This window comes from Ranitomeya variabilis, chromosome 2, assembly GCF_051348905.1.
Source record: "Ranitomeya variabilis isolate aRanVar5 chromosome 2, aRanVar5.hap1, whole genome shotgun sequence".
Classification (NCBI taxonomy): Eukaryota; Metazoa; Chordata; class Amphibia; order Anura; family Dendrobatidae; genus Ranitomeya; species Ranitomeya variabilis.
In genome coordinates this window covers 925809299-925831327 of record NC_135233.1, presented here as the reverse complement: position 1 = coordinate 925831327, position 22029 = coordinate 925809299, and positions in this window count along the sequence as shown.

Below are 22029 nucleotides of genomic sequence, written 5' to 3'. Positions count from 1 at the left end.
GTACCCTGAAGTGTGTGCACTTTACCTTGTATAAGCTATGTTAATACAGAATGAATGTGATCAGAATGTTATTATTCATAACTAGCAATTATAATGCTGTTTTAATGGCATGGAAATGATATAGCAGGCACTTTTCTCAAATTGTCAGATAGTTTTTAAATGACAATGACTTGTGATGAGCTTTGTGACTTTAGTATAATTGTATTATTGCCTGACAATATATTCAAAAGTAGAGAAATTTAATTATTCATACAAATAAAAGTAAAGTATATAACCTTAGTTGTGTATTATCTAAAAAAATTACTGATATTATATTTTTTATGAGTCGTATTTTCTCATCTTGATAGATGAGTGTATTTGTTTAAACTATTTGACCACGTCAGATTTAAGAAATCCTGACATGGTGTTAAGGTTGGCGGAACGCACCGAGTATATATATATGTATAAATAGGTGCGTTCGCAACCCGGGGTCCACCGTGCAGGAGAGGAACCTGCTGCTGGCAAATGGCAGCGCTTTATGGAGGTATAAGAGAACTCTGTTAACTTCACAGAGTCGCTAGAAATAAGATGCTGTGCCCTGTTAGCGTCACAGGGGAACACAGCTAACTGCTGAGCTGATGGCAGTCAGTGGTCACGCACCCAGAAAAGCACGCAAACACTCCTCACCGGAGTTGCCGGTATTCTAGGGGCTTATTTCAGCCAGGTCCCTGAACACATACATGTAAACTTCTCACCGGAGGTGCCGGTATTCTAGGGGCTTATTTCAGCTGGGTCCCTGAATACACACATACAGGCATGACCACAAATAACAAGCTCATGACATGAGGTGACACTAGCGCGTAAGCGGTCAAAGAGGGAGTAAGAAGAGAGGTGGGAGGACAATTCAAGATGGACGAGTTGCTCCAGTAGTTTTGAGGCATAGGGGAGAAGTTATATAGGGTGATAGCTACATACCGAGGATGGGTCAAGAGAGGACTTTTTGAAGATAGGTGTGATTGAGGCATGTTTAAAGCTTGAGGGGAAAACACCAGTTGTTAGTGATAGGTTGAAGAGATGGGTTAGGGTTGGGATGAAGACTATGGTGAAGTCTGGGATGAAGTGGGATGGGATTGGGTTAAGTGCACAGGTGGTGAGATGCGATCTTGAGAGTAGAGTGGAGCGTCGATTTTCTGTAATGATGGAGAAGTTGGTTTTGGAGGAGGAGGGCAGGGCAGTTAGGAGGAAGGGCTCTGTGGATTGTCGACCAAAACTGTCACTGATGTTATCAATCTTCTGCTTGAAAAATGAGGCAAAGTCTTTTGTTGAGATGAGTGAGGAGGGAGGAGGTGCTGAGGGACGGAGGAGAACATTGAAGGTGTGGAATAACTGTTTAGGGTTGTGAGACAGGTGTCACGGCTCCCGGGTAATACTGCTGCGGGGAGAGCTGCACACAGCAGCAAGGGAGCTGAGCAAAATGCCTGGTAACTCACCAGGTAACAACCAGGACCTGAACTATGGGACAGAGTAGGAGGTGGTCGGGGGGCAGAGTCAGATGCCGAGGTGCAGAGGAGACGATATACACAGGAGAGTATTCAAACAAGCAAAGATCGGAGTCAGGAGATCACGAGGTACCAAAGGGGTGAGACGGGATTGTCAGAAGAGAAGCCAGAGGTCAGAAATCCAAAAGAGCAAACAAGCAGAGTACTGCACAGAGAGCAAGCAGAACAATTTCAAACTGGGCACACACTCCAGGGGTCAGGCACACAGACTAGAAGAACGTACAGCTGACAGAGAATCCTAGTCTGGAGTGAGTACAAGTACCCCTCCCAGATCAAAGGGAGGCCAATCTGAGTTGAACAGGACATTACCTATGTCTTAACCATGACAGTACCCCACCTCTTAACGGGGGGGGGGGGGGGGGGGGGGCGCTGGATGCCCAGGCTTCTCAGGGTGTCTGGCATGAAAAGCCCACACCAGTCGTGTGCACAGAACTGGCCAGAACACATGACCAATCCTCAATGGAATATCCCTTCCAGTGGATTAGGTACTGAAGCCTTCAGCACACCCACCATGAATCAATGATGCACCCTACCTCGTACTCCAGCTGACCCTCTACCAACAATGGCAGAACATTGGATGAGGAATCTTCTCTAATCGTCCCCACAGGTTTTAACAGGGACCTGTGGAAGCCATTAGATATTTTGAAGGAGGTGGGCAAATGTTATCTATAGACCACCGGGTTGATCACCTCTACAATCTTGTATGGACCTATAAACCTGAGGCCCAACTTCATAGAGGGTATCTTAAGTTTGATGTTACGGGTAGACAACCACACCTTCACCACTGCCAACGCAGGAGCTGACACCCTCCTCCTGTCCGCAAAATGTTTGTACTTCTTTTGGGCTATGGAGATGTTCCCCTGAACCTCCCTCCAAAGGGTTCTTAACTGTAGCACCAAACCCTCAGCAGGGCAACCAGAATCCATGTGCAAAAATTCTCCAAACTGCGTAACAAACTCATAATTGACCTTAAAGGGAGATTTGCCAGTAGACTGATTAATACAACAGTTGAACGCAAATTCTGCCATAGGCAATACCTCACACCAGTTCTCCTACCTGGAAGAGGCCAGGCATCTCAAAATTTGTTCCAATGATTGAATCGTGCATTTAGTCTGTCCGTTATATTCCGGGTGATAAGCAGAGGAGAATGACAACATAACCCCCAACTTCTTACTAAAAACCCTCCAAAACCTGGCCACAAATTGCACAACCCTGTCAGACACCACATTCACAGGTACCTCATGCAACCAAACTATGTGTCGAATAAGCAAGCGAGCCAAGGTTTCAGCAGTAGGTATCGCAGGTAACGGCACAAAGAGGTCTTGCTTTGAAAAGCTATCAACCACTACCCAAACTACTGAGTTGCCCTAGGAAGACAGAAGATTAGTGATAAAGTCTATGGACAGGTGTGTCCATGCTTTATTTGGAATTCGCAAAGGTACTATTTCCCTGGCCGCCTGACCAGGGAGCTCTTAGAGCAAGCGCACACCCCACAAGTATTTAGAAACCTTTTGATATCAGTACCCATAGAGAACCACCAAAGACTCCTAGCTACTACTCCCCGGATAGTTGTAATCCTAGGGTGTGCACTTAACACACAATCATGAAATTTTTGCAGGAGTGTGAGACAGAAATGTTCGGGTACAAACAATTTATCTGGGGGTTTATTCCTGGGAGCTTGTGCTTTTGCTTCCAAAATCTCTCTCTGTAACTCAGATGAGACTTCTGCCACAACCACTCCCGGTTGAAGAATGGAGGAAGGAGGTTCTGGAGGGGGCATAGAATTAAAACTTTGGGATAAGGCATTCGCCTTTACATTTTAAGACCCTGGTTGGAACGTAATGGTAAAATGAAATCGAGAAAAGAAATGTGCCCACCGAGCCTGTCTGGGGGTCAATCTCTTAGCGGACTCGATATAGGCCAGGTTTTTATGATCAGTGATGACCGTAATGGGATGAACAAAAAATGCCTCCACTCTTCGAAGGCCAATTTAACCGCCAACAATTCACTGTTGCCGACATCATAATTATCATAATTTATCTATAATTTTTTAGAGAAAAACGCACAGGGTTTAAGGTTAGTAAGGGTTGACGGACCCTGGGACAACACTGCTCCCACCCCCACCTCTGAAGTGTCAACCTCCATGATAAAGGGTCTTGACGTATCGGGTTGTATCAACACGGGTTCTGAAGCAAAACATTTCTTCAGTATCTGGAAGGAAATTTTTGCTGCCACGGACCAATTTTTTACATTCGCCCCTTTGAGAGTGAGGTCCATCAAAGGTTTCACCACCTGCAAAAATCCTTTAATGAACTTCCTATAATAATAAGCAAAGTCCAGGAATTGTTACAACCTCTTCAGGTCATGAGGTTGCACCCAATCAGAAATGGCCTGAACCTTCCCCGAATCCATGCGGAATCCCTCCCCTGATACAATTAAACCCAGAAAAGAGAGTTCTTGCATAAAAAACACTTCTCCAGCTTAGTGTATAAATGGTTCTCCCTGAGTCTCATAAGAACTGTACGTAGATGGTGTAAGTTTGACTGAGTGTCCTCTGAGTATATCAAGATGTCATCCAGGTAAATAACCACATAGCGCCCAATCAGGTCAGAAAAAACAACATTAATGAAATTCTGGAGAACAGCGTTAGTGAGACCGAAGGGCTTAACCAAATTTTCAAACAACCCCTTGGTCGTCAAAAACGCTGTTTTCTGTTCATCTCCCTCCCAGATCCTTATAAAGGTTATAAGCCCATCGTAAGTCAAGCTTAGAAAACCACTTGGCCCCGTGAGTTAATTACATAAATCGAGAAAGAGAGGGAGAGGATACGTGTTCTTCATAGTAATCTTATTCAGTTCCCGAAAGTCGAGGCATGGTTGCAAACCACCATCTTTTTTCATCACAAAGAAAAACCCCGCTGCCACGGGTGAGACAGAGGGCCAAATATGTCCCTTGTGGAGGCTTTCTGTGATGTACTTTTTCATGGCTTGGTGATCAGGCCCGGAAGATTTGTACAGATGAGCCTTGGGTAATTTGGCTCCTGGGACTAAATCAATAGCACAATCACAAGGTTGATGTGGTGGAAGCGCCACAGCCTTGCTTTCGGAAAACACATCTTCAAAGTCCTTCAGGTACTCTGGAGTACCATCCAGACAGATGACACAGATACAGACTTTACCGGGTTAACAAAAGGTCCCAGGTTACAACAAGGACCATTACTCTTACATCCCCATTGAGTGGTCTCCCCCACCACCCAATCAATGACAGGATTGTGGCATTGCAGCCAGGGCATCACCAATACCCGTCCGGCAGGCAGATTATTCATAGTAAAACAACTTAATTTTTCCACGTGAGTGGAACCCACTTTCAGAGAAAAGACATCAGTCCTGAAACAAATTCCATCCCGGGTAGGAGGGGATGAATCAACAGCCACAATTTTAACAGGGTCTTTCAGCCTGACTGTCCCTATCTTATTATGAGTCACAACTTGGGCATCAATCAAATTAATGGAAGAACTGCAGTCACCAAAGGCAGTGGTCACCACAGAACAGCCAGCAAGTTCCAATTCCACTTGAAGTACAATTTTTGCAAGCGAGAAAAAATGTACCTGGGAGTCTCAACAACCTCCTCAATTGTTGCCCAGACTCAGTCACTTCTCTGATGGTTTCACTGAAGAAGGGCAGGAGGGGAAGTCCCTTTTCCAATGTCCAGAGGCTCCACAGTAAAAGCATAGTAGGTTGTCTCTACAATGCCTTCTCTCTTTCGCCATAACCGAGACTGACCCAATCTCCATGGGCTCAGATACAGGTGCAGAGTCACACAATTTGGAGTACAAGGCAGTCTCTTGTTGCATCACTCCTCTAGCACGGCGTCTCCGCTCCATCCGGACCTCCTGTGTCATGGCATCCTCCAGGGTATCAGGAGGAGGATGAAGTGCCTGAGTGTCCTTCAGATGGTCAGACAGGCCCTTGCGGAACAACCCCCTCAGGGCGGCATCTTACCAATATACTTTGGCTGCCCAACATCTAAATTCTGAGCAGAACCATTCAGCAGAGTGCCTACCCTGTGTCACACTTATCACCATATCCTCTGCCAGACGCACTCTATCAGGCTCATCATAAATGTGCCCCAGAGCCTCATAGAACAAGTTCACAGACATATTTTCAGGAGCAGAGGAAGAGAGAGAGAAAGCCCAAGCCTCAGTAACCCTCCTTAACAAGGACATTACTACCCCCACCCTCTGCCTTTCATTTCCAGTGGCCCGTGGATGCAATTCAAAGAACAACTTGCATCCCTCCTTAAAGACCCTAAACAATTTGTTATCTCCAGAAAAACCATGGGGTAAATTTACCGGTGGCTCGGGGTCCACTAGGGACACATCAATGGGGCCCCTGTTGTGAACTCTGTTTCCAGGCTCCCTCTTGTGGTCACTGGTGGTATGGTGTGACTTTTGCTTTGGGCTCCCCGTGGTGGCTTTGTTTGTTATCCTGCTGGTCTTTGGCTATCAGCTGGTTCGTTATCCTCTGGGAGGTTCCTATATAGCTCTGTTTTACTTTCACTTGTTGCCGGCTGTCGATGTAATCAGTGCTACTCAGATTCCTTCTGACTACCTCGCTCCCAGTCCATCCAGGACAAGCTAAGTTTTGTTTGCTCATTTTTTTTGATCAGCAGTGTTTATCATGTTTTCTTGTCCAGCTTGCTAACATGTGATTCCCTCATTTGCTGGATGCTCTAGTGGACTGAGTTTCTCCCCACACACCATTAGTTGGTGCGTGGGTTATGGAAATCTCAGGATGGATATTTTGTAAGGGTTTTTTATTGATCGCATAGACCCCTGCTCTATTTTCTGCTTTCTAGTACTAGTGGGCCTCTTTTGCTGAATCTGATTTCATCCCTACGTATGTGCCTTCTTCTTACTTCACCGTTAATATTTGTCGGGGGCTTCTATATCTTTGGGGATTATTTCTCTGGAGGCAAGCGAGGTCTTTCGTTCTCTTTAGGGGTAGCTAGTTCCTCAGGCTGGCTCGAGACGTCTAGGAATTTTTTAGGCACGTTCGCTGGCTACCTCTAGTTGTGTTGGATAGGTTCAGATTTGCGATCAGTCCAGTTACCATCTCCCTAGAGCTTGTCCTTAGTTTATTCACTTGCTGGTCTATTCGTGATCCTCAGCCACTAAGGATCATAACAGGCCCCCCTCCCAGAACCCCAATGGAGCAGACCCCTGTTAAGCACATGCCACATCTCTCTGCACCTGTTTGTGTGAGTGAACCAGGGCTTGCTGCTCCATGGACAGCTTCTGCGCAAGCTGGGAGAGCTCATTAATCTGCCCCATGAGAGCCTGTACCGGATCCACAACATACTAACACCCCCTCACCAGAGAAAAGACTGTACGGTCAGCTATAATGTCACAGCACCTGGGTAATACTGCTGCAGGGAGAGCTGCACACAGCAACAAGGGAGCTGAGCAAAATGCTGGGTAACTCACCAGGTAACAACCAGGACCTGAACCATGTGACAGAGTAGGAGGTGGTCGGGGGGCAGAGCCAGATGCCGGGGTGCAGATGAGACAATATACAGAGGAGAGTAGTCAAACAAGCTAAGATCGGAGCAAGGAGATCACAAGGTACCAAAGGGGTGAGACAGGGGATTGTCAGAAGAGAAGCCAGAGGTCAGAATTCCAAAAGAATGAGCAAGCAGATTACAGCGCAGAGAGCAAGCAGAACAATTGAAAACTGGGTACACACCCCAGGGGTCAGGCACACAGAGTAGAAGAGCGTATAGCTGACAGCGAATTCTAGTCTGGAGTGAGTATAAGTACCCCTCCCAGATCCAAATGGAGGCCGGCAAAATTAACCCTGAGAGAACAGAAATTAATCATGTCCTAACCATGACAACAGGGTGGATATGAAAGATGAAAAATAGGTTTGTTTAGCTGTGGCGAGTGTGGCCTTGAAAATAGTGAGGGACTGTTTGAATGCAATGAAGTGCTCGTTGGAGTGGGATCTTATCCTTCTCTGCTCAGCAGCCCTGGAAGCTTGCCACAGTTTTTTGGACAGGCTGGTGTGCCAGGGCTGTCTGTTGATTTTGCAAGCTTTGGTGTGTGTGAGAGTGGCAACCAATTCCAAAGCTACATCTATTGTGGTGTTATATAGAGCGGCAGCGGCATTCGCATTGTGTAGGGAACTTAAGTCTGTAAAAGGGAGGAGGGATTCCGAGAGTGAGTGTAGATCGAGGTGTTTAACATTTCTGCGAAGGTGTGTAAGTTTGTGAGGTGGGGATTGTAGACAAGGAGTGGAAAGGGAAGAGAATGTGAGTAGGTTGTGGTCAGGAAGAGGAAGAGGTGAGTTAGAGAGGTTAGATAGGGAGCAGAGGCGGGTAAAGATGAGGTCCAGTGTGTGGCCATCTTTGTGAGTGGCTGCTGAAGACCTTTGAGTGAGGCCAGAGGAGGAAGTAAGAGATAGAAGCTTAGTGGTAGTAGAGGTAGTAGTTAGTAGTTACACCCATCCAGGCTTTCCAAGGGATACGGCACAGTGTTTCCACCACCTTGCCCATTACAGTCTCCTTCTGCTGAGTTGGCTGTAGTGGAAGAGGTGTCGGTCCCCGCTATACTAGTTCTACTCTATTGCAATTTCTGCCACTTTGTTGGTGTCTGCCACTAATTTTTCTAAATGTGTAGACTCTTAATTGGGTTTTCTTCATGCATGTTGCATGTAGCAGTATGCCTCCGAGATCGTCAGGCCTCCAGTTCCTAAGAAACAACTACCCGTGGTACTATCCTTAGAGTTTTCTGACAATAGTAGTCTGCTAAACTAATATTTGTGAGTGGCTGTGTATGAAAGCAGATGTGGCTGAGCATGAAAGCAGGTTTAGCTGTTGCTTGTGGTATCAGGCCTCCCAGCACAGCAGGCCTACATCGATCCCTCAATCACCTTGTGTTACTTTGACGTTCAATTTAAAGCTGTAAATGCTGGCCCAGAACCTGATACCTCATGCATGGCTGATTGCTGCCTTGCCATGCTACAATTTGTACTGTGGGTGAATTGAGGCCACTTTCCTGGTGTCTGTCCCTCATTTTATGTGTTTTGGCAGATTTTGGGGCTGTTTCAAGGTGTTGTGCATTCGTTTGTTTTTTCCTCCTTTTGACTGTAATGGCGTTCGGTTGTGTTCTGCGAATATTTGACGAATAAATCGGCAAATATTGGAATTTTGACGATCGTAATCTGAACTGAACATTGAAATATTAACTCATCTGTAAATATGACTTTGATGCAAATTTGGATACAGATTTTGCCCATGTATTTATTACAAAACATTGTATAGAGGGAAATGCGCTGTGCAAATATGGACAAAAATGAAAATGCAGCAGATGTGAAAATCCAGAACTAGCTCTGATTTTTGTGCAGTTTTGAGATCCTTTTTCACTTGTATTATGTTGTAAATTGTTGTGTATTTTCCACACTAAAAATTCACAGCAGAAACTAAACAGTTTAATTGAATTTGATGTAGTTTTAGTAAGCAAAAGCCAGTGAGAGATGAAAAATAATGGAATGTACGATTCCATTGTTAAGGTGGTATCGTTAAATTCTAAAAGGGGTATTTAATGAACTGGTAAGGTGCTTATCTTAATGATTCAGCTGGCAGTAAACCACAACCAGACTTACTAAATGTTTTATGAACATCAGAAAAACATACACATAAGAGATATTAAATTAGCAAAAATAAACTCTTAGCAAAGCCTGTCTGGGCCACTATAAACAGAACCTTATTTTTCTTGATATGACTTCAGGTGAAGCGATTTCACTACACATGGAAGGGTTTTTAAGCTGATGTACATCTGCTTCTACTTCATGGTGGAATAGGAAGATCTGGAAACTGGCAAGCAAAAAAGTCCCGTGTTTCTATTTTTTGGATCGAGTACGTCATGTAAGGCACCTCTCATACAACACTATTGCCCTCCATAATTAGTACCACCTGACTCATGGGCTTCATTCATTTATATAATGGTTTTGATAGAATGTAGCAGAGATCTGATTGATTTGGGCAAAAAGACATCTTTATTATCAGACTGTTTACTTACAATTTTGGTGAATGAGGCCTGATGCGCATTACTGCAGCCACATTAAGGAAAAAGGCTATTTTTTCTTCGTTTCAAAAGTTTTTATTGATTTTTTTGCAACAAAGAGACAAATGTACAGTCTGAATGAAAAACAAAAATAATTGAGAAGCAAAAAGAACCACTTTGCAGCCAAGAAATTGAAATTCAACCCTAGCATTTGAAATCACATAGACCCGTACAATCGCTACCCATCCCATTTGGAAGCCTCTATTATTAGTTGTAACACCACTGCCTGCATCTCGGTATGGTTTCCCTTCCTCCACCATACAGAGTACCACCCTGGCCATGCAATGAGCTCGTTGTCCTCTGCATGCTGTGTACGCTGAGCATGTTTCCTAGCAGCATGCTTAGGGTGCGCATGCACTTCCTGTTTCTTAAAGTGTCGGTGCGTGTGCTCCTAATGTGTTTTCAGTCAATTGCTGGGAGGTGCTTAGTACTTAAGACACCACCACCTGTTGAGATGTGCCTGAGCAATATTCTCCTTTAGTGTTAGTGTAACTACTAAGTTGCCAGGTCCTGTCCTTCTTCTGTCTCTGAAGCATAAAACTGTATATTGTCTCTGATCTTGTCTGAAGCTTCTTTCTCTGAGTCTGTATGGCCTAGCTCTGAACTCTGAACCCATTGTGAGTGACTGAATCAGGACTTAACCCTGAACCTGTTTGTATCTAAATCTGGATCTTTCCCGGTACCTGTTTGTATCTAAATCTGGATACTTCCCTAAACCTGTTGTGTGTGAATCAGGAATTATCACTGAATTTGTTTGTATTTAAATCTGGATCTTTCCCTAAACCTGCTGTGTCTGAATAAGTACCTTTTATCCAAACCTGCTGTGAAGTACTTTATCCTAAACCTGCAGTATCTTCTTCCACACTTTCTGTGTCTGAATCAGTACCTTCCTCCAAACCTGTTCTGTCTGAATCTGTTCCTATCTTCAAACATGTTGTTTCTGAACAAGTACCTTTAATCTGTAACCTTTGTCTATGTTGCTTACTTTTCTGCACCTGCACTTCCTTGCCTGACCGCACCTGCGGTTCCTTGCCTGCTCACACCCCCGGATCCTTGCCTGCTTAACATCTAAGACCAGTCTGAACCTGTATTTATACCTGAGTCAGTCCTGTGTTCCAGAACCTGATCCGTCTGAACTTGTTCCTATACCCTGAGTCAGTCCTGTCCGGTGATCTTAAATTTGTGTAGTCTGAACTGTGTTCAATTCTGCAATCCTTACCTGTTACCAATTTCAAGTCCAGTCCTTGTCAGCATACCTGACCCCAGGGGTCAGCAGCTGCATTACCAGCCTCTGCCTAGGGGTTGTACCTGGTGGCTACCTGCAACTCAAGTCTGACTCTACCATCAGGAGCTCCAGTGAACACCTGTTAGCTGCTTAGCCACTTCCCTTCCCAGGAAGACCTGGTCTTGTGGCACAGTGGGGCCACGAACCACGTGCACTACCTTTGGGCATGACAGTTTGCTCAGGCCATGGGCCCCGCTGATTGCCATGGTCCTTCGTTCTTGGAATTGTACCAACTATTGTTTTGCCAGCATGAGTGACAGGAGGAATTTTTTTACCATCTACAGATGCTGGGTATCTGATTAGAAGTTCTTACATTTTCTACATCAGCCCAAGTTACAGTTCCTGCAGCCATGCCTATTCAACCTGCAACTTCCGCTTTTGGAGTTGAACTAATCCTGTCTGGTGAGCCATAGTACGTTGGAGATCCGAAGCAGTGCCATGCGTTCCTGGAGAAGTGCATACAGCACTACAAATTTTTTGGTCATCGTTTTCACTCAGATCGGGCTGAGGTGGAATCCTATCATCTTGGACCTACAGGTCTTCCTGGCGGCCTTCCGAAAGGTCTTCAATGAGCCAAGTCTCAAATCTTATGCTACATCTTCCCTTCCCAGCTTTCAGGAGCAGACCAAAGTTTTGATGCATGTGAGGAAACTGTCACATCTTTCTCTGTCCTTCCAAAGACCGCTTGTTCCCCAGCTTCCAAGGATGGCAATCTGCTCTGAACCCATGAAAGTTGAACGAGTTTGGCTATTTAAGCAGCAGTCTGATCTCCAACGTATCAAGGGATTAAGCTATTGCAGCGGTTGTATGGAACATGGCCCTTGTCTTTGCCCTGAAATGCCTGAAGTACTGCAAAGCCTTGGGTCTGTAAGAGAGGCTACCTTTGGCAATAATATTCCCTATCCACCTTTGACTCTGACTGTAGCCATGGTCAGTAAGGTCGTTATTGGTCTGCTAGTTGTCAAATCACTGTGTGCTGATGTCGCAGAAGAAAGGAAAGCAGTGACGATTTCTCCACACAGCTCCAACGACTGTACAAATGATCAGTTTCCAGGAACCTCCCCGCCTCGAGGATGAATCTTTCGGGACATCGGGCTGAAGATGGACCCTGAGAGGGTGTTTTCCATTCTCAATTAGCCAGGTGATGAAGACGTCAAGAAACCTTCAGGTCTCTGCTATCCACGCTATTCACCGACCAGGAGACAGAAGTCCAGGTTGTTGTATCTTTCATGATGGTAGATGATTTCGCCAAGCAGAGAGAGACTTGGCAATCCAAAGTTTTTCTATTACTCCCGGAGTGTACCGGGTCCTGAGAAGAAGTTGTTGGAGTCAAAGGAGGAGAGGTTGGTTCCACTTTTTTTGCAGACTGCCCTTGCAGGATTGAAGAAGAGGGGCATAAGGGGGTGCTCTAACACCACTGCATGGTTTCCCTTCATGGTTTCCCTATCTGCATGGTTTTCCTTCCTACACCATGCAGGGATACCGACATACTTACCACCCCAGGCCATGCAGTAAGCTCTTTGTCCTCTGCTTGCTGTGCACACTGTGTGTTTCCTAGCTGCATGCTTAGGTATGTGCGCATGCATGTCCTGTTTCTTAAAGAGATAGTGCACATGTTCCTAATGTGTCCTCAGCCAATTGCTTGAAGGCATTACATTCTAAGGATGCTACCTTTCTCTACAATTGATGTCTACACATAAAGTGTGATCTATAAGTAACTTGATCTCCACTCTGGTACTGATTTAAAACAACCAATTTTATTTAAGCATAGTTAAAACAAGTGTGTTAAAATTACTACATGTCAACAATGGTATAAATCCATACGAGGGACTCTCAGCCTGAGGAAAATGCTAACAGTGGCCTCCAGAAGAAGCGAAAGCGAAACGCGCGTCGGGGCAGAGGGACGCCGAGGACTTTGCTCTAGGCTTACAACATAAGGTAATACACCCTGTATATTGTATTAGTTGTATACCATTTAGGAAGTGTGGTAACATGACTGTCACGCTGCAAGCATATATTCCCTATTAGGGGAGTCAGTTTTAATCCCACCTCCTGTAATGTGATACTATCATGAGTATATTGATTTAGTATATAGCCTATATCCACTGTTAGCATTTTCCTCAGGCTGAGAGTCCCTCGTATGGATTTATACCATTGTTGACATGTAGTAATTTTAACACACTTGTTTTAACTATGCTTAAATAAAATTGGTTGTTTTAAATCAGTACCAGAGTGGAGATCAAGTTACTTATAGATCACACTTTATGTGTAGGTTCCAGTTTGGTGGTACATATACCCCCTGTGTGAAGGGAATTGTAATTAAGCAATATAGAGCAATTTTTTGTGAATACATCTACAATTGATGTGTCAGAAGCAGTACTCTATCCTAAACCTGCAGTATCTGCTACCACACTTGCTGTGTCTGAATAAGTACCTTCCTCCAAACCTGCTGTGACTGAATCTGTTCCTACCTCCAAACCTCTTGCTTCTGTTCAAGTACCTATAACCTTTATATGTGTTCCCTGTCTGTCAGAACTTGCAGTTCCATACCTGTCCGCAGCTGCATTTCCTTGCCTGTCTGCACCTACGCTTCCTTGTCTGTCCATACCTGTGGTTCCTTGGCTGTCCACACCTGCGGTTCCTTGCCTGCCCACACGTGTGCTTCCTTGCCTGTTTAGCATCTAATACTTTAGTGTCTAGCTTGTCTTAAGCTGCCAAGTCCATTATCAGAGCCTGTCTGTACCCGAACATTCCCTGGGCCTATCTAGCCAGTGCCTGAACTATGATCCTGTAGATATTCCTGAGTCCATCCTGTGTTCCAGAACTGAACCATTATGAATATGTACTTATATCTGAGTCTTTCCTGTGATTCAGAACTTGACCAGTCTGAACCTGTACTTATACTTGAGTCTGTCCTTTGTTCCAGAACCTGACCATACCTGTATGTTCCAGTCTTGACCATCCTGAAGTCTGAACCTGTTCCTATACCCTGAGTCCATCCTGTCCGGTGATAATGAATTTGTGTAGTCCAAACTGGACCTGATTCTGCTATCATGTCCTGTCACAAACTCCAAGCCCAGTCCTTGTTAGCATATCTGACCCTTAGGGTCAGCATCTGCAATAACGGGCTATGCCTAGGAGTGGTACCTGGTGCCTACCTGCAGTTCAAGTCTGACTCCACCATCATGAACTCCAATGAACACCAGATAGCTGCTTACCCATGCCTTCTCCTAGGTAGGCCCGGTCTTGTGGTGCAGTGGGTCCATGAACCACATGAGCCACCTGCTGTTGTGACACCAATATTACCCTGCCTGTAGGAATTCAAGATTTTCTGCAAAACCCATATTTACAAAAACACCTCTATATAAGATTTAATAACAATTAAATATTGCAATATAACAGACAAATACCACCCGACCATAGCCAAATATTACCAGTATACACAATTGTGATAATGCCACAATCATTAACCAAAGCCACTGTGCTAGGACTGATAGCACCACCATACAGTAAACACATTAAAGTAATACCAGTTTTTCACTAGTGCTCTGCTGGCCATGTACGTGTACATTTTGCATGTTCTCAACAGTGTTGTGCTTGCTGTTAACAGTCACTTATGTTCACGTATATTTTCCATTCAGTCTAGACCATCATGACAACTTCTTTCATATATAACACGTCCCTGCAAAAATGTACCACATCTAAAGCTTGCTGTTTTTCTAGCACCCCCTCACATTCCCCTACCTATACACAAACCATATAGTGCTATAACCGGTACCCTAGACAATAATAATGCCCCTTTTATCTCTTATAGAGAAATAGTACCCTCCTTTTTTGTCCCTCACTGTTAGGCCGGCGTCACACTTAGCATACAGGCATAAAAAACCCTGAACAGTGATCCGTATGTCATCAGTAGGCAAGGTGTGGCTGCGTATTTTGCACATGTAAACCTCCGCATGTAATCCGTATGGCATCCGTACAGCGAGATTTTCTCGCCAGCTTGCAAAATGGACATAGAATGGATCCATGGGCTCAAAAATTTGTGAAAACATATATACAGTCTCTCTCTCTCTCTCTCTCTCTCTCTCTCTCTCTCTCTCTCTCTCTATATATATATATATATATGTCAGTGAGACACATATATATATATATATATATTTATATTTAATACAGCGCTAGATAGCTTAAAAGCCAGTAATTCAATTGCCGGATTTTGCTATCTCCTTATCAAATCTGACAGGATATGAGACATGGTTTACATACAGTATACCATTTCATATCCCTTATTTTTTTTACATATTACTCACTACTAATGTTAGACGTGTCTGTGTGCAAAATTTGGGGGCTGTAGGTGTTAAAATAAAGGGTTAAATCACGGAAAAAACTGGTGTGGGCTCCCGTGCAATTTTCTCTGCTGTAAATCCATCTGAAGGGGTTAAATAAATGTACAACCAGGAGCCTGCTAATGCAGCTGTTGCTCTTGGTTGTAAAAATTGGGGAATGAATGGAATGCAGGGGAACGTAGCTTCATAGTCTTGCGGTGATGCGCCCCCCTGATGGCATAAACTCATATGAACTGTAGTGTGGGAAAATATTCAGAAAAATTCCCATGCTAGTTCATACGAGTTTATGCCACCAGGGGGCACAGCACCGCAAGTCTAGGTAGTTACTTTCTCCTGTATTCCATTCATTCCTCAGTTTTTGCAACCAGGAGAAACAGCTGCATTAGCAGGCTCCTGGTTGTAAAATTATTTAACCACTTTAGATGGATTTACATTGTGCGACATGACTGTACACCAGATGTTATTGTTGCTTTTTTATTTTATTTTTTTTATAGAACGAGGGTCTTCAGGTGGATTAAGCGTACAATAAAGATTTTAAAACCCCATGTGTTTATTTATTTAATTAAAATACTTTATTCATGATGTGTGTGTGTATTATTAACCCTTTACTACTACTGGATTAATAATGGATAGGTGTCTTATTAACACCTCTCCATTATTAACCAGGCGTAATGTCACCTTACATTAGCAAGGTGACATTAACCCTTTATTACCCCATATCCCACTGCTACAGGGGAGTGGGAAGAGAGTGGCTAAGTGATAGAATAGGCGCATCTTACAGATGTGCCTTTTCTGGGGTGGCTGGGGGCAGATGTTTTTAGCCGGGGGGGCAATAACCATGGCCCTTTGCTAGGCTATTAATATCTGCCCTCAGTCACTGGCTTTACCACTCTGGAGGAGAAAATTGCACGGGAGCCCACGACAGTTTTTTCCATGATTTAACCCTTTATTTTAACTCCTAGAGCCCCCAAATTTTGCACACCGACACTTCTAACATTAGTACTGAAGAATATGTAAAAAAATAAGGGATATAAAATGGTTTACTGAATTACTGGCTTTTAAGCTATCTAGCTCTTTATTAAATATAAATATATATATACAGTACAAGAGGTAGTCACAGGGAATGGTTTTCACTTCACAGGTGTGCCCTGTCAGGTTTAATAAGTGGGATTTCTTGCCTTATAAATGGTGATGGGACCATCAGTTGTGTTGTGCAGAAGTCTGGTGGATACACAGCTGATAGCCCTACTAAATAGACTGTTAGAATTTGTATTATGGCAAAAAAAAAGCAGCTAAAGTATAGAAAAACGAGTGGCCTTAATTACTTTAAGAAATGAAGGTCAGTCAGTCCGAAATATTGGGCAAACTTTGAAAGTGTCCCCAAGTGCAGGGGCAAAAACCATCAAGCGCTACAAAGAAACTGGCTCACATGAGGACCGCCCCAGGAAAGGAAGACCAAGAGTAACCTCTGCTTCTGAGAATAAGTTTATCCGAGTCACCAGCCTCAGAAATTGCAGGTTAACAGCAGCTCAGATTAGAGACCAGGTCAATGCCACACAGAGTTCTTGCAGCAGACACATCTCTACAACAACTGTTAAGAAAAGACTTTGTGCAGCAAGCCTTCATGGTACAATAGCTAGGAAACCACTGCTAAGGACAGACAACAAGCAGAAGAGACTTGTTTGGGCTAAAGAACACAAGGAATGGATATTAGACCAGTGGAAATCTGTGCTTTGGTCTGATGAGTCCAAATTTGAGATCTTTGGTTCCAACCACAGTGTCTTTGTGCGACGCAGAAAAGGTAAAAAGATGGACTCTACATGCCTGGTTCCCACCGTGAAGCATGGAGGAAGAGGTGTGATGGTGTGGGGGTGCTTTGCTGGTGATACTGTTGGGGATTTATTCCAAATTGAAGGCATACCGAACCAGCATGGCTACCACAGCATCTTGCAGTGGCATGCTATTTCATCCGGTTTGCGTTTAGTTGGACCATCATTTATTTTTCATTAGGACAATGACCCCAAACACACCTCTAGGCTATGTAAGGGCTATATGACCAAGAAGGAGAGTGATGGGGTGCTACGCCAGATGACCTGACCTCCACAGTCTCCAGACCTGAACCCAATCGAGATGGTTTGGGGTGAGCTGGACCACAGAGTGAAGGCAAAAGACAATTTTCATAGTCATCAAAATACAGAAAAATCTATCTACATTTATTCTATGTATTCTATTCTACCCAGTCAGTGTGATTTTACTGTACACCGTGCTGAATTACAGGCTTTTCTATAGAACACCAGTGCGTTTTTCTCGCAAGTCACACTGATGGTCCGTATGTAATCCATATTTTTCTCACCCCCTTAGACTTTCATTGGCAGATTTTTTCCGCAATACGCTGACAAACGCAGCATGCTGCAATTTTCTCAGCCCGTAAAATACGGCTGCGAAATATACGGCAGATAGGAGCTGCCCCATAGAGAATCATTGGTCCGTGTGCAATGCGTTGTTTTTGCACCTCTCATACGTCCGTAAAACTCTTCAGTGTGACTCCAGCCTAACAGTGCCCCCTCTGTGCCCGTACACATAAATATTTCTCCCTCTTTACTCCCTCATAGTAATAATGCTCCCTTGTGCTCTTTTCAGTTATACAGCACACTAATTATATAATGTCCCCCTTTTCGTTCTTAAAATAATAATCATCTTATGCCTCCTTACAGTTACACATAACTCTATAAAAAATCCCCATATTCCTCCTTATAATAATAATCCTAGATGATTCCTTAGAGTTATACATCACACTATTGAAGTAATGTCCTCATGTGTCCCCTTTTTTAATAATAATCCAACTTATGCCTCCTTAAAGTTATACAGTACTCTATAGAAATAAAGTCACCCTTTGCCTCCTTATTATAATCCCTCTACATGCCCCTTATACAGTATATCACAGCCCCTCATACAGTATAGTCACCATAGCCCCCGCATAAAGTTTGATGTCCCATGCAATTTCTCACCCAGTATGATGTCCACAACAGCTCCTTATACAATATAATGTTTGCAAAAGTCTTCACAGTATAACATCCACCCATACAGTATAATGATCACCAGTGCCTCCATACAGTATGATAATCATCAAAACTGAACATCCAGTATAGTCTCTACATCACTCCATACAGTGTGATGTCTACCAAAACCCTCCAAACAGCAGGATGTCCCTCACAGCTCCCCATACATTATGGACCCACACATGGGTCAAAGTCAAAACACGTAAAGTTTTATTCTCATGTGGGATTAGCTATCCCTCTCGATTTTGAACTCTAACAATGTTTTTAACAGGATTTGAATAAAGAAAAAGTTTTTTATTATCAAGAAGATGTGCTGGATAATCATGGATTAATTTTGCATGCAGGCTTGAACGGTATTCCATGCACCTTTGTGGATAACTGCACCTGCAGTGGACAATTCAAGGGTGAGCTGATGAACTTTTCCTTATATTTTATTGACCACAGCCCCCCATGCAGTATAATGTCTCTCACAGCACCCCACACATTATGGTCACCATAGCAGTCCCCATCCAGTGTAATACATCTGCCACAGCCCCCCATACAGTATGATGTCTCTCACAGCACACAACATATTATGGTGACCACAGTAGTCCTCATACAGTATATCCCCTACAGTCCTCCATTCAGTATGATGTCCCTTACAGCCCCCCACACATTATGGTCACCATAGCCTAGCATACATTTTGGTCATCACAGCCCCTGATACAGTATAATGTTCCCCACACACCCTCCTACAGTATGATCTCCACAGCCCCACATATAGAATGATGTCCCCAAAAGCCAACCATACATTATATACTATACACTATAATGTACACCTCAGACCCCCATACAGTATGATGTCCCAAATAGCACCCAAACATTATAATGTCCACCCACGACGCCCATGCAGTATGATGTCCCCCACAGCCCCCCCACATATACTGGTCACAAGAGCCCCCACACAGTGGGGTCACACAGTACATACAGCACAATGTCACCCACAGCCCCCCATAAAGTATAATATACCTTACAATTCCCATACACGCAGGGCCGTGCTTAGTAACCCGATGTTTACCGTGGTTACCAGCGTAAAAGTAAAAAAAAAAAAACAGTACATACTTACATTCCGGTGTCTGTCCCCCGGCGCTGTGCTTCCCTCCACTGTGTCTGTGCCAGCCGGAAAGCACAGCGGTGACGTCACCGCTGTGCTCGCTTTCCGGCCGGCCGGCGCTCACAGTGCAGAGAAGCAGAACGCCGGGGGACAGACACCGGAATGTAAGTATGTACTGTTTGGTTTTTTTTACGTTTACGCTGGTAACCACGGTAAACATCGGGTTACTAAGCGCGGCCCTGCGCTTAGTAACCCGATGTTTACCCTGGTTACAAGCGAACGCATCGCTGGATCGCTGTCACACACAACGATCCAGCAATGACAGCGGGAGATCCAGCGACGAAAGAAAGTTCCAAACGATCTGCTACGACGTACGATTCTCAGCAAGATCCCTGATCGCTGCTGCGTGTCAGACACAGCGATATCGTATGGATATCGCTGGATCGTCACGGATTGTACCGTCGTAGCGATCAAAGTGCCAATGTGTGACAGTACCCTTAGGAGAAGCCCTGAATTTTTGGGCATGACCATAGAATATGAAACAATGTCCCCTTTATTGCACAATTTCACCGGCAAAGAGATAAGTAGTCCAGGATGATACTTCCAAGTCTATCTGGTGTATAATACGATTACAGAAAATTTTTCGTGTCTACTATGGCTCTTCATAGTGAGAAAAGCAGTTGTAGTTTTCCAGTACGAAAATATATGAATTGCTTTGTGCTAAGTGCTTTTTGAAAAGGTTTTCCACCAAAACAGATAGAATATGTGATTGTTTAACCACTTGTAGGTGGTTACGTAAAATGTAATAAAATGGCCTTGGGAGTTTTCATTTTTGTAGAGGAGTTGAAACATATTGAATATCTTACATTATACTGTGGGGTCAAAAGGCAGAAAGAGTATTGGAAATGCCAAATTTGAAAGTATTGATATAACTCCTTGCTTGGAACATTAAACTGTGTGCGCATAGTTTTCAAAAGGTATGTTTTTATGTTTTTTTGGCTGCAAATTTTTCTATGAGGATGACAATTTGTGATCTAACAGCTCTTAAGGATGTGTGCACACGTTCCACACATTTTTGCGTTTTTTCGCTATAAAAACGCGATAAAACCATGAAAAAAACGCTCACATTAAGCATCCTATTAAAGAATGCAAAACGCATTTTGTATGCACATGATGCATTTTTTCCTGAGTGGAAATGCATTCTGGAAAAAAACACAGTATGTTCATTAATTTGCGGAATTGTGAGGGTTCCGCACACATAGGAATGCATTGATCCGCTTACTTCCCGCATGGGGCTATGCCCACCATGCGGGAAGTAAGCGGATCATGTGCTGATGGTACCCAGAGTGGAAGAGAGGAGACTCTCCTCCAGGCCCTGGGAACCATATAATTGTTAAAAAAAATGATTATAATAAAAAATAGTGATATACTCACCTTCTGATGGCCCCCGGAGTCCTGCCGCCTCTCAGCGGTGCACACGGTGGCTTGCGTTCCCAAGGATGCTGTGTGCAAAGGACCTGGGATGACGTCGCGGTCATGTGACCTTGATGTTATCCCAAGTCCTTCGCACACAGCATCCCTGGGAAAGGAAGCTGCCGCGTGCACCGCTGAGGAGATCGGGGGCCGTCGGAAGGTGAGAATAACCATTTTTTTATTTTTTTTATTATTTTTAACATTAGATCTTTTTATTATTGATGCTGCATAGGCAGCATCAATAGTAAATACATAGACAAAAACACGGAGGAAAAAAGTCCACTTCAACATATTTAGAAAACAATATACAAAAGATTTATTAAATAATCAATACAAATACAAATATGTAAAATACAAAACATGGGTGTATTGTTAATACCGCCATATAGCAGAAGACACATAGGAGGAAATGCGGCAATGACCAAGTCAGGGGGGGAGTTCACATATACACCTTTTGGGTGGCAGCGTCAGTTCAAAAAGTAAAGAGAATGTACGACCAAATACAATCACTACGTCTAACTCACATGGCACAAATAGCCCAAAGTACAAAGATCATATCTTCATAAGCACATATAGTTGCTGCTTACCCATTATGGATCAGGTGTGTTCTCCCCACCTCACTCGGTCCCCCCGGACGCGCGTTTCGCGTGGCTTTTTCAACAGGGTGTATCCATAGTGTGTCTCATTGTGTTTAAATATCATAAACCCGGAAGTAGAATCGGTGACGCCGGCGCATGCGCAGTAGCGTCCAGAGTGCATCGTTCAATAGGGCCATCACAGTGGGGAGTGTATGAGAGGCGGAGCTCCACCTTCCAAGCACAAGAAGTGTAGCACTCCCCACTTGTAAGTGATAGGTCCACAAGAAGATGGCTACGATGGACGACACCGGGCATGCGCACCACCAATTCCCAATAAAATGAGCAGCTCAGCTTCGCTCCTTTTCTGTGAGAGTCCCATAGGTTCTCTGTTGTGTTCGATACATTACTTGGTTCCAAAAGTATACTTCCATAATTTTCCGGCTTTGTTCTGACATGCAGCGATATAATAAGGATGTAATATGGAAAATATTCCATGACCTTTGACCTGGCTGTCCTCTCTTGGGTGACTCTTTCACCA